This window comes from Anas acuta, chromosome 3 (assembly GCF_963932015.1).
Source record: "Anas acuta chromosome 3, bAnaAcu1.1, whole genome shotgun sequence".
Taxonomy (NCBI): Eukaryota; Metazoa; Chordata; class Aves; order Anseriformes; family Anatidae; genus Anas; species Anas acuta.
In genome coordinates, this window is record NC_088981.1 from 30,404,110 (window position 1) to 30,417,898 (window position 13,789).

The 13,789-nt window shown below is 37.5% G+C and overlaps 1 long non-coding RNA gene across 1 annotated transcript in view; it reads left to right on the top strand.

Moving 5' to 3' along the window:
• The first annotated feature begins 6,924 nt into the window (after window positions 1-6,924).
• Window positions 6,925-13,789, top strand: part of LOC137853718 (uncharacterized) — a 39,630-nt gene continuing 32,765 nt past the window's right edge. The window contains exon 1 of the long non-coding RNA XR_011094677.1: window positions 6,925-7,054. This is a non-coding gene — a long non-coding RNA (uncharacterized lncRNA). The remainder of the gene's footprint in view (window positions 7,055-13,789) is intronic.

Here is a 13,789-nt window from a genome sequence, read left to right on the forward strand (position 1 = left end):
CCTTGGCAAACAAAACAGGCTCACAGTGTGCTCTGTCCTTCAGAACAACTGAGCAGGCTAGTTTGGAGTTAGTGTGGGTCTGGTCTGCATGGTGTGCTGGGCAGAGCCCCTGTAACCTGCAAAAGGAGTACCTCCCTGTGGCAAAGATGGCCAGCTGCATGCTGATATTAGCAGGAGTGCACCCAGCAGGGCAAGGGAGGTGAGGGCCACGAAGTTGATCAGAGGGCTGGAGCACCTCTCCTGTGAAGAAAGGCTGAGAGAGCTGGGGCTGTTCAGCCTACAGTAGATAATGCTCTGGGGTGACCTCATTGCAGCCTTTCAGTACATAAAAAGGACTTATAAAAAAGATGGAGAGCAACTCTTCGCTCAGTCAGATAATAACAAGACAAGGGGTTTTTAAACTAAAAGAGGGGAGATTCAGGTTAGAGATTAGGAGGAAATTCTTCACTCAGAGGGTGGTGAGGCACTGGAACAGGTTGCCCAGAAAATCTGGATGCCCTATCCCTGTAGTTGTTTAAGGCCAGGTTAGATGAGGGCCTGAGCAACCTGATCTAGTGGGTGGTGTCCCTGCCTATGGTAGGCGGGTTCATGCTGGAGTTTCCTTCCAACCCGAGCCATTCTATGATCTGGAGTGCTGTGTGTGGTTTTGCATCCTTCAGTAAAAGGGTTCAAAAAAGGGGCACCAAGATGGCTGGGGCTGGAGCGTTTGGTCTGTGAGGAGAGGCAGAGGAAGCTGGTCTTGATCACCCTCAGGCTTTGGTGGGGGGACTACTGGCAGCCTAGTCCCTATGAAGGTCCCTATGAGGTTATGAAGGAGAAGAAGCCAGGCTCTTCTCAGTGATGCGTGGTGGGAGTACAAAGGAGCATAAGCTAAAACAGGAGAGGTTTGGATGGATGTAAAGAATAGCTTTTTCATCCTGAGGACTGCCATGAAGTGGAAACGGCTGTCAAGGGAGATTGTTCCATCTCCATCCTTGAAGGACTTAATGACCCAAAGAACACCCAGCTCTGACCCCAGAACTGACCATGGTTTGAGCAAAGGGCTGGAATAGAGACCTCATGAGGTCCTTCCCAGCCTGTGTGTTCCTGTGATGCAGTGGCTTTAAGACAGATGATAGATTCATGAACGGAGTCCACTCCCAGATCACATAACTAGGATTAACTACGCTGGGCATGATTAACCAGATGAGGGGTCTACAGCTCTGTCAGGACCTCAAGTAAATCTGTGGCTAATGAATGATAGGTCTTAGTAGGCTCAATTGACTACAACTTCAAAGTTCTCTTTAACTTTATTAAAAAATAAATTTATTAAAAGCAGGTATTTGAAACCATTCTAATTTCCCCCCTTCTTTATTGCCTTGTCTAAAATTAAAATAATTTGGCTTTCAGATGGGGAGTATGATCTGCCAGAAGAGTGAATAGTAACTCAGGAGACCCAGTTTTCCACTGAGCTCTTTTGTATTCTGTTAATGAAAATGGATACAAATGAACAGGATTATGTAATTATCCCACTGAAAAAAGCTCTCTGCTTCTATCTGTGAATCAGCTAATGCTGGCTGGTGAAGAGGAGAAAGTTACTACCTTACTATTGGGAATTCATATGGAAAGCAGTATGAGAACAACAGCAATTTAAAACTTTTATTTTAGGAGCTCTAGGTGATCTCAGCAGTAAAATATGCTTCAAGAATCTGATGCCTTTTTTTTCTGTCAAGATCAGAATAGAAATTATATAGACAGTTGCAAACAAAATGCAAAATAAAAAAGTCAAAAACCTCCAAACCCACATTATATATATCTCGCCTAACTTTGTATTTTGTAACAGGTTATTACTCTGACTATGACTAACTACAATGACAATTATATTTATAGTTGTTGCTGTTACTATTTCTACTACTATTACCACTATTATTGCTTCCCTGGATGTAATGGCTTCAGTTTTGAGTACATTAGGATGATTTTCAAAATGGCCATGAGTTCTGTTTCAGTAAATAAAGACTTTAGGTGATCACAACAGCTCTTTCAGATGCTTGATATGATAAATGCTAATTTTATTGTAGGCTCACGATCTTTTAAATTTAAAAGATTCTGTGTATGCCTGTATGCCAATCAGTTGTCATCTGAAAGTATGCACACCTGCATTGTTTTAGGAATAAATGATATATTATTATTATTATTTAGAAAAATAGGGGAATATATAGATGCAAATACTGGTGGCAGTGTTGGGATAGCGGGCACTCTCTGTGGGCAGAATTTTCCTATGCAAAGTGGGGTGTCTGCTCAAGTCGTTATCTCCTCTCTCCACTCTCTTTGCTTGTTACCTCCCTTCCGCTGGAGGGCACTGTTCTGGGAGCACAGGGTATGGTCACAGCCTGGTCAGCTCCTAGAAGAATCTGCAGCATCAGTTTAAAAAGTCCACGAACAGGGTTAGTACCAACTCATGAATTTATATGTAATGGATTAAGATGTGCTTGGCTTTCTACCTATAGAGTTGGACCTCACAAGCTGCCACTGATAGGTGGAGATGAGCAATGCAGTAATGGTGTTATTTTCTGCTGGCACTGCTAAACACACTGGAGACATTGGGTCCATGAATGCAGGAAGGGAAGTGCATAGTAGCTTTTGACTTGTGCAGTAGGCATATGCTGATATAATAATATTCTAAGCAGTGAACCTGTTTTTAATGGCTGATCAATTACTCATTTACTTTTGCTTTATATCTGAGTGATCAGTTTGTGAGGTAAATTTGGTTAGCAGTTTCTCTTTTTTTTCCACAGAATGTTTATGAAACTACAGTACAATGGCTGCTATGTAGATGCTGATGAAGAAAATATGCATTTATTGTGAAAATACTTACAGTTGGAATGACTCCATACTGGCCCACAAAATGAATAAAATCACAGACTTTTGAGTAATGTAAAATATCAGTGTTGCCCATTCATCACTTTTAGTACAGACAGTCACACTTAATTGGCTCTGGCACTAAAAGAAAAGTCTGGTATGGACCAAAATCAGTCTACATCAACAAGAAGGCTCTGAAAATAAAGCCCAAGGTGAGACCCATATTTTCACAGGGTACACCAGACATATTAATTTCCTCATCTTTCCACAGTGCAGACCATCATCTTCCAGTTGCTTGCAGTTTATTTTTTATGATTTTGTCACATTTTACATCTACAAGCTCTCTCACTGGGAGGTAGGTTGAAATTCAATTATTTCATTCCATTATGACTGCCTTGCAGCTTGAGATTTCTTTTTCTGCAACCAGTTCAGATACATATTTGAACCTTCTCTGTAACCCTTTGATATCTTTTTGATGATTAGCAACTAAGTAGACTATTGTTTGACTCACAAATGCTCTCTAAATGATCTTTAGACAGAAGTTGGGAAAACAAACATCAGGAACTAAAGGGAGAATCCAGAGGAAGGATACCAGTGTTTGCAAATGAAAACTGAATAAGCTTCTTTAGCTTAAATATGCATATGAAGGTATCTCCTTCTTGTATTCTGGCCACACATACTGACTCTGCTAAGGCAAACAACCTCTTCAGCCAAATAACACATAGGTTGTACAGTTATGGATGTTGTATACATACGTATGCTATATAGAAAATCTAGACTAGACTAGAGTAGGTCAATAGGAAGGGACCTTCAAAGATCAGCATGTCCAAATGCCTGACTGCTACAGGGCTAACCAAAAGTTAAAGCATGTTACTGAGCGTGTTATTGTCCAAATGTCTCGTGTACCATGTCAGGCTCTGTGAAGCCTGTTGCAGTGTTTGACCACCGTCATGGTAAAGAAATGTTTCCTAAAGCCCAGTCTGAACCTTCCCTGGCTCAGCTCTGTGCCAATCCCAGGCATCCTGCCATCAGTGACCAGGGAGCAGAGCCCGGCACCTTCCTCTGTGCCTCCCCTCCTCAGGGAGCTGCAGGGAGCAGTGAGACCACCTCTCAGCCTCCTTCTGTCCAGACTGGACAACCCAGCTTCCTCAGCCTCCCCTCACAGGACAGGCCTCCCAGCACTTTTGACAGCTTTGTTGCCCTCCTCTGGACACTTTCAAGTACCTTAACATCCTTTTTATATGGTGGAGCCCAGAACTGTGCACAATATTCCAGGTTAACCTGTGGCAATGCTAAAAACAGTGGGAAAATCACTTCTGGCTGTGCTATGTCTAACACATCCTAAAATGTGATTTGCCCTCTTGGCTACTAGGGCACACTGCTGGTTCATTCTGAGCCTACTGCCAACCAGCAGCCCCACGTCCCTTTATTCAGAGCTGTATGTACGTATGCATATGTATATGCTACTTATGTTATATACAGTATACAGAGCACTGCAGGTACACACTGCTACATAAATGAGTGGCAGTGCAAAATCCCCAGGTAGACAGAGAGCCGGGCTGACTTGACAGGATCACTTATTAACTGAGACTTACAATGTGTCAGTTGGCCACTTGAAATCCCTAGTGTTTCAGTAGTATTGAAGGTTGCTGGTTTCACATAAATTAGGAACACAGCACTTTTCCATTATTATTCCCTCTATACACCTTCTGTCTTGGCCCAGGAACACAGACAGAAAAGGTCTTCAGAGGTGGGCAAGGTCCTTTTCCGTTTGGTGTCAGTTGAAGATCCTTTAGGAATTGCTAGATGTTCAGGTTCAACAATTGTCTCCTTGTCATCTTCACTGGATAGTGAGATATTACTGGAGAAGCCTTGACTTGTGTAAGAAACTTATCTATTTTGAGTTTTAGTTTTCACAGTTCTATGGCTATCCACCAGATTCAAACAGGAGGTCACAGTGTCGGCGCTGGGGGTGACTGCAAGATGTTCTGCCAGTTCTGGTTTCTCAGTTACACGGCCTGTGTAGTTCTGAGAATAACCCTTGACTGTGAACTGGACTTCTTCCTTTTAAAATATTTGATCCACTGTGCCTTTTCTATCCTTAATATATTTACTTTTTCCTGTGTGGCACAGGCACTACCCTTCTGTCCTTGTCTGTATGTAGTCCAGGGTCTTGTAGTCTATTCCTGACTGTATTTCATAACAACACACTTGAGAGAAGACCTTGGCCACTGTGCAAAGAGAAGTGTTTGAGGATATTTAACACTAGAGATATCAGCCCTCAATGATTTAGTATAAAACTTGGCAGGAATAAAGGCAGTAAGAATGCAGATAATTGGATTTAAAAGTGGCTTTGACTTTATAGCCATATAATAGGCTTGCTAAAATCTGCTGTTGATAAGCTGATATCCCTTTTGTTGGGATCTAAAGACATCCTGTTTTCCTGAAACATTAAGGGAATGAAGGGCTTAAACCTCTGAATGTTCTGTGTCTACATGATTCATATTTATGATTTTCCCTGGAAGGGAGTACCTGATATTCACTCAGTATAGACTTAAAAAGAAAGAGAAAAAAAAAAAAAAAAAAGCAGAATACCATTTTCATGTCACAGTAATCACGGTAACATAATGAATGAGACAAGCCATTCACTCCACAAGGGATGGGCACCCTTGAAGTAGGCAATCCATAAATCTCTTTATTGTGTTTGTCAGCAGTCATTTTTAAGGGCTTCTTTCTCAATTCACAGGTTGTGGTTATTAGTAACCTCATAGCTGTGCTGCAGATGTCATTGAGGCTTATTCCTTGGAGCCATGTCATCAATCATGGTTTTCACATGGTTTTCACATAGTGGAGTGGAATAATCCAAAGCATTTTTTTTTTTTTTTCCCCCAGTAATCATGACTTCAATAACTTAAACGGAAAATGTAAGATATAATCATCATGCACACACACAAACCACATTGAGTTGACTACTTAGGCTGATGCAAGGCAGTGACATTTTTGGTAATGCTGTAAAGTTCTCTGGGACTTACCTTGTGTGCATGGAAAATAAATGCAACCACAGATCTGAATTATGTACCAGAATTGCTGCTGATGCAGCTGATGATGGAATTGCTGTAAATTTATTCCAGATACCACTTTTCACATGGTCCGCTGCAGTGTTACTCTCCCAAGTGTTGCCATATTGTTAAAAAATCTCACAAGATCAGAATTGTCCAAAGGCACATAAAGAAACTTTTGCTGAGTGCTTGTGACCTCAAAGTTTTGTTTCATGGCAAGGATGCTTGCAGCAACTTATGAATGTTGGATGCTTGCTAGAGAAGTAAAAGAGCAGTTGAAAATGTGTATGCTTAATGGCAGCACAAGAGGTTTTTCATATATTTCAGCAAGAAAATGCCTGTAATCTCAGAAAAAGTCTTATCTAGTATACAATTCTCAAGTGTGGTAAAATATGATATCCCTTCTTATATGATCAACTTTAACTATATTTATATGTGTATGTATATCTTCTAATGATGATATTTCCAATCCAGGAGGTGTAATAAGTACATTGCAAACCTGGCAAACAGTCAGCTTCTTCCATGAAATGAGTTGCACCTTAGCAGTGAATCTCATAAATTTAATCAATAGGCACATACATCTGAGTGGTGATTTATATCTTGGCTGTTGATCAATGACACTGTACATTTGCTGCCTGTTTACAGAGTAGATGGAGTATTTTGGATCCTTGCAAGTGCATACTGAGCTCACCACTTTACGTTACCTGCCAACTATTTTTCAGCCCGAGCATATTTCTTCTGTTCTTCAATTATGGATTTAGCAGCAAAATACAGTTCAAATTAGCTCTTCCTGAAATTGCTGCAGCAGCTCTTCACATTTGCTTATACGTTCCCCACAGACTTTGCCAAAAACCATAAGCAGAATCTACCCTGATGTGTAAACTCAGGGCATGAGATTATGCTTGGATCTAGTTTCACTTCATCCACATTTGGTGCTTTCTAGTTTAAGTCTGGAGTGGGTCATCTGACTTCGCAGGCAGGAGAACAGCTGTGCAGGAGAATGTTTTGATATATGACTTCTGTTCTTCCAGGTAGTGTGGAGGAAATGGATTCAAACAAACTCGTTTGAAGAATATAAGCCAAGCACAGCCATGGGATCAAACGTAGAAATGGAGTGCAAGTTCATCTACTGTTAGTCACCATTTTTGAGGAAACAGGTACTGTCAAATCATCTTCTCATATCTTTTTCAGCTGTTTCTCCAAGTCAGAAAGTATCTCCTTCTTCAGATATACTATTAGAAAGAACTGACCTAATAAATCTGCTGGGAAACTATATCAGTATACCAAGTATACTGTAGGAGTTTGGTGTAAAACAGGACTCTGTACTGGCAAAGTAATACATTGCAGGCAACAAAATACCATAGTCTGTTCCTGTCTGCCTGGACATAATGGTGGCGGCTTCCTGCTGCTCATAGGAGAGCACTGGATATTCAGGCTGCCCTTTGATAATTTTCTGGCTGCTAAAAGTTATTTATTCTCTCTAACACAGCCAAAACAGTCAAGCTCATTTTCTGCATCTGACCCTTTTCGTTGGCAAGTCTGATTTCCTCCTATTATTCTGTGCACCAGGAAAGTGTGCATTACATTCCAGCCCTGTTTTCCTGTACAGAGGTGCCATCCATTATTGTGTCTATACTTTTGTGTCCCTATCAGAACTCGCCTATTTTCAACACAGCAGATCTGTCAAAAATATCAGCTCCCAAATGAAACCATGAACATGGGACAGAAAGTTCAAATGTAGGCTGTTGGACAAAAAGTTAGACACCTGGGTCAAAGTGGTTGTGCTCTCAGCAGTATCTAAAGGGATTTAGAGCTCTCACTGAAAATAGAACTAGGCGATTTTAAGATGACCATGTTTTAATGCTCTTGGAATTTGTCAGGTTGATGGTGTTTAATTATGTGACGTTGCCTGGTATGTAAGTGTAGCAAAAATCCATAAGCTTCTGAACAATATTACAAATGTGAGAAACATAAATCTTTCATTTCATTACCTTGTTCAGACACTTAAGGCCCATGACAATACTTACTCTGTCACTACTTTTTTGCCACAGGGAAATTCTCATTCATCATCTTAGAATCGTCCTTTAAAATGCTCACAGATTTTATTCTAATGATGCCTTTGTTCAACTGCAGAAACATTATAGAAGGCCCCTAAGTGATGTGGCAGAACAATGGGGAATAACATTAGTTTCAAGTTCAACATGAACTGGTTTATGCTACAACAAGCCTAAGTCCCCAGAGACAGCTGGATTTACTTCCTCTGCTCAGTACATTAGTCCCATCAGATGATTCACATATACTTTGTACAACATTACACTGATGGCATTAGAAAAATGTGAAATATCAAATGGCACATATTAAAGCATCTGTCAAAACACAAGAGCTTTATGGGATAATTTAAAGATTTTTAGATTATTTGCTAAAACTTCACTATTCAGGCTTTCAGTTCTTCTTGGAAAAACAGCAAAATGTTTTTGCCACTGAGTAAAACTTTCTAATGCATACAATCCCTTTGGTTTCATTGAGCAATGAAACAGCCTGGCACTAAGTGACAGAAATAAAGCTGGCAGAACCTGTCCATATGGTTCCCAACTACTCCACACTGTAGCAGCTTTGTGGCAGCATGTCAGTGCAGTGCAATACTTGCACTTTAAGCTGAAAACTTTCCTCAGTATACTATAGCAAAAGCTCAGCACAGACTCCTTTGAGTAGCTCACTCAAGTTACCAGTGTCGTCTGTTTTTTTTGTTGTTGTTGTTGAGGAAATGTACATTTTTCTCTGCTCCTACCAATTCTTAAATGCTCTTCCCTTCTCCAAAATTGTTCTGTGGAACTGTAGACTGTTCTGTGGGCAGTGTGTTGCTGGGATTTGGAGGCTGGTATATCTTTTGTGGTAAAATATATTCAGAAGATTTAGAGTGCAGTCCTTTTAAGAGGATTATTTCATTATAATGATATATATATATATATATAAATATATATATTCAATTATTTCATTATTGCTTTGCCTTGCAACAAATTTGAAAACATATTTAATACAAGCTTATTTGAAAAGGTACAAGTTTTAAAGAGCACTGACCTTAGATACCACTGCTGAATGTGCAGACTGAGACTGGTTTTCACAGATGCTGCTGCGAAAGAACTGGCTAGAAAGTGTTTCAGATTAGACCTACAGAACTAAAAAAACATTGAAAGCATGTGGTCAAATGTTCAGATTTAGGACCTCACAAGTATTTGTAGTAATTGAAAAGAAGCGAGTCAACGCAGTATTTACAAATCTGTACATCTTGATGCCATATCATAACGTGTTGAAGATTATTATCTTCTGTAGAGTACATCTGAAGACTTATATAAGAAACATATATTGCAAAATAAAAATGAAGTGCTGAAAGATGTGTAAAACTATTACAACCTCTGATTTGAATGTTTGAATTCTCCCCCCTTAAGTTTCTAGTATCTTTCCTTTGTATAAATTACAAATCAATATTCAGAACACATGAGATTCATTAGTGTTATCTCCTGCTTAGCATACACTATCTTAACTATTACTTGTAAAAAGTTCTTGTTAATGAAAGTACCTCTTCAGGTCATTTCTTCACAGACTATGATCTAAGATTAATAGCTATAGCTCAGCAGACCATTGTTAATGTCCATTCTGAGGAATGATATGGATTTAATTAATTATATCACATTAGTGAATTGGAGTAGAACATGATGCTGAGATGTTCATTGTCTCCTACAGAAAACATTTTTTTTTCTAATACTTTTTTCTAATTAGTATTGAGATATTGATATTTAATATACAGAATGTGAAATGTTCAGCTGAAGCTGTTCAAATTATTGGATTCACATTTTATTATGCAGTATTATAGTTAATTGCATATTCAGTCTCTAGTAAAGCGTGACCTGTGGTTAAAAAGTAGACAAAATAAAGAATATTAGTTTTAATTTTTTAATATGTTCTCTGAAACTGACTTGGTGTTTCTCATCTTGTTGCTTCTCCATTCTCCTCATGTGTCCTTTGGGATCTGGACAGTTTGACAGAATGGTTATGGCTTTTACTGTACTATTTTGTGTCACAAACACATACCCTATTCTAAGTCATTTGTGTAGAGGGCAAAGGTAGTAACGGAGGTTTCCTTTTTTTTTTTTTTTTTTTTTTTTTTCCTTATTTATGGAATTTTACATTAATCTAAAAGATCTGTATCTCATGGTGTATCTGTCATTGCAGAATGCTTATTACTCGTTATTTAGGCTGAAATGTCAAAGCTAAACAGAATGACTTGACTAACTCAGTTTTGGCTGCCAGACTTTAATGAACCTTAATAATGAAAGGGGGAGGATACTTAGGATCATTCTGAAATGCAGGACCTGTTAAGATATCTGAAATTAGATATACAAGATTAAGGTAGCCAGTACCACTAATTGATTGTCATCAAACTTCTGTTTAAAATGTGTGCTGCACCTTTGCACAAAAATATTTCCAACTGATTATCTATTATTTATGTGATTTTTTTTGGTTTTGTTTTGTTTTTTCTTTTTTCATATTAGTTATCTAATATCAATTTTCTTTATGTTTTTGGTATTAAAACAATTTTTAAAAGTCCTCATATGAAAGGACTACAGTCTGTAAATGTAGTCTGTAATTATCAATAAAAGTTGTAGTAAAGTAAGCTTATCTGTCTAGATCTTTGGTTTGAATTGTACACCTGACATTAGAAATAATTTTCAAATCTGTTTTTTGGGGCATTTACAATGTAGTCTCTTAATTCTATTTCATCATTTAATTTGATACGTGTGCTATAATAGCCACGAGGCTCACCCTTTTAAGGAATTCTTAATCACTTTATTGATATAAAAACATTTCTAGTCTATGGTTTTGAAGAGACTTAGGGGAACTGCATTCTGAAAATAAGAAGCACACAGCATTATCCTCCTAGACTTAATATGGATGATGAATATGAATTAAATAGTCAACTTTAACAGTACAAGTTTCCACCTAGATCTTTGTAATATACTTTTGTCTACCTCTACCACCTCAAAAAATAAGGTAGAAATATTGACCAGGAAGCACAAAGTAATGCAGTAGGCAAAGCAAGTTTTCATTGCTTTGTTGACTGTCCTATCAGATGCCTTGTGCTAGCTTGTCAGATCTAATCACAGCTCCTTGATGTTGTGCCTTCTGGATGAGTGATTTGATTTTAGGTAAATTGGACATTCATATTTATGCTTTAAACTAGATGTGGCATATAACGTTCATGTTTTGATCGCTGCTCCAGTAAACACAAAGTTTTTTATTATTATTATTATTTTACATGTAAGCCTTAGAGTTGCAAGATTGTACTTGACTTGCAAAACAACAAAATAAATCTTACAAAAATGTCAGCATTCAATAAATTATGCACTTCACATTGAGCTGTGGAGACATATTAAATGAAGTATGGCTTAAAGATAAGGTGTTAAAAGTGAAAATTATAGACGTACAGTCAGTTTCTTTAAAACTATCACTTATCCCCATTCCATCACTCTAGCTGTCATTTTATCTTTTTTTTTTTTTTTTTTCTTTTCCTACGTGTTTGGGCTAACGTGTCTGAATTGTGACAGAAACTGCCATATTATGAATAATTCTTGATAAATGCAAAGGAAGATGAAATCTCTGCAAACTCAATGAATATTTAAGGTCATATATATAATATTAGTTCTGATATTAAAAGCTGAGGGCTTTTCTTGAACTGAGAAAAGTTTCACTGGAAACCTGGGATCTTCTCTAGGTAAACATTGTATGTCATATGTACATATTACAAAATTCTTGCCTCTGACAAGTACACACTCCCAGGCTGACATTTTCTTTTATTTTCTGTGGTTCTAGTCCAATACATAGACCTTCTGTTACTTTTGCCTTCTCTTAGTAGGTACTAAACATACTCACTTTTGAACTTCACCACTGAGTTATCACTTTATTTTTATTTATTTATTTATTTTAATTTGTAAGAAAGTTCACAGCTGAAATTTTAGGAAAGAGTGAATCTCAGAAATTTCAGAAGTTACTTTTGCTTTGGATCAGCACGGGAAACTTCACTTACCTAACTCATCTGTACCATAAATGAGAGTAAGCCATTTTTTCCATTAGTAAATAACCCTTCTTTTAACAGATGACATTTCCTGATTTCATTCACAATGGAATCAGGAAAAGTAGCTATACATGAAAATATCTGCACTAGCTACAAGAAGCTAATAATTATCTTTAAAGCAACCAAAGTCATGAAATTTGTACTTAAGATTCCAAAATTGACCTAGGTTCTTATGCTAATTTCCACACACAATCAACCTCCTTAAGTACAGAATTAGTCATACATCAAGTGATCACAACAGTTTGAGCCATTTCAGCCAATGTCAGGATGAATGCTGGACACAGTTTTGACTGTGACTTGAATGAAACTTTGGCCAGTTTTCTTTACAAAGGAAGAAAATAGGAGGAGGGGTATAGAAGTATTTGTTACTTCCTTGGAGCTGAGTAGTTTCAGTGGACTATGTTCTGCATTTGTGTTAGTAACTCTTACCTTATAGTTCTTGCTGAGAAATAAGGGTATTATACTATATTAGTGTGTCTAGAGTGAGCCACAGCCTGGTGCTATAGACTGTGTTAATAGCTCATTTCCTTTTTAATTTTTTCTCTCTTGATAGCAGAGGAAACTGGAGGATTCAGGACTGCAAGGCAGTATCATAGTGGTAGCTATGTGGGGGAGTCTGGATTGTACATGGAGGATGAATATAGATAAAGAATTTAAGCTCTTAAGGAGTTAGGTTAGCCTTCTTGAAATTTGAAAACCTTTGGGTTATCAAATATCCTAAAAGTCTATGAAGTGGTCTATTTCTTTGGTGAATATATATTTTAAAAAATATCTGCATTTTAATTTTAATTCAATTGTAGGCAAAAAAAGAAAAATAAAAATGTGAATACTGCATTTTTTACATTCTAATTTTTATTAAAAGTGTAATGCTGTCATACAGTAAAGTGAAAGACAATCATAAAAATTAAATCAGATTTTGTACCGGCTGAGTTTAAATTGTGTGGCTCATTTGACAAATTCCACTTGCTTCACTGATTTTCATTACATCCTGTATTGTCTTAAGGGCACCCTGAAGTTCTGCAGTCTCTGATTCACTATCCCCTGAGAAGTCTGAGAAACATTCTGTTGACTTACATAAAGAGTGTATCAGAGCCAAGCAATCCACCCAATTTTTGTCTGAGTTTATGAACTTTGCAGTTACTTGATGAAAGTTCTCAAAGAGGCAAATATTTTTGGAGACGGGACTCAAATTTAACCACAGAATCTTTGTGAAATTATTCTTAGGGATAATTAACTACTATGATAGCAAGAGGAAAGATGCTTAAGAAACATTTTAGATGACTCATCATCACTTAATAGTTCCTGCATATATTTTACAAACTCCAAATCCTGTCTGTAAAATCTTCCCGTAAATGGTCTGATTCTTATATTTGTGTCTGATATAGATGTAACTTCAAAATGATCCAGTGACAGGTAATCTTTAGTGGCAGTGCTAATTTGCTGCTTCATTTACTCTTACATACTCCTCCTATATAAGGGCATGGTTTATTAAAAAATAAAAACCTATAATACCTATTCTTTTAAAGATGTTATGGAAATACAGCAGCATAAACATGCTATTCTATAAGACATATCATTGTTGCATGTCTGAGGAGCTCCTAAATAATCCTTGCTTTTAGGAATATAAAAAAATATCTAATGTTATATGAAAGACAAGTTTTTTCTATTTATATTTGAAGCTCATTTATAGTTATGGGAGCTTTTAAGGAACAGTTTCTGAAATACAGAATGTGAAGGTAGGATGCCCTAGATTTTTCATGCA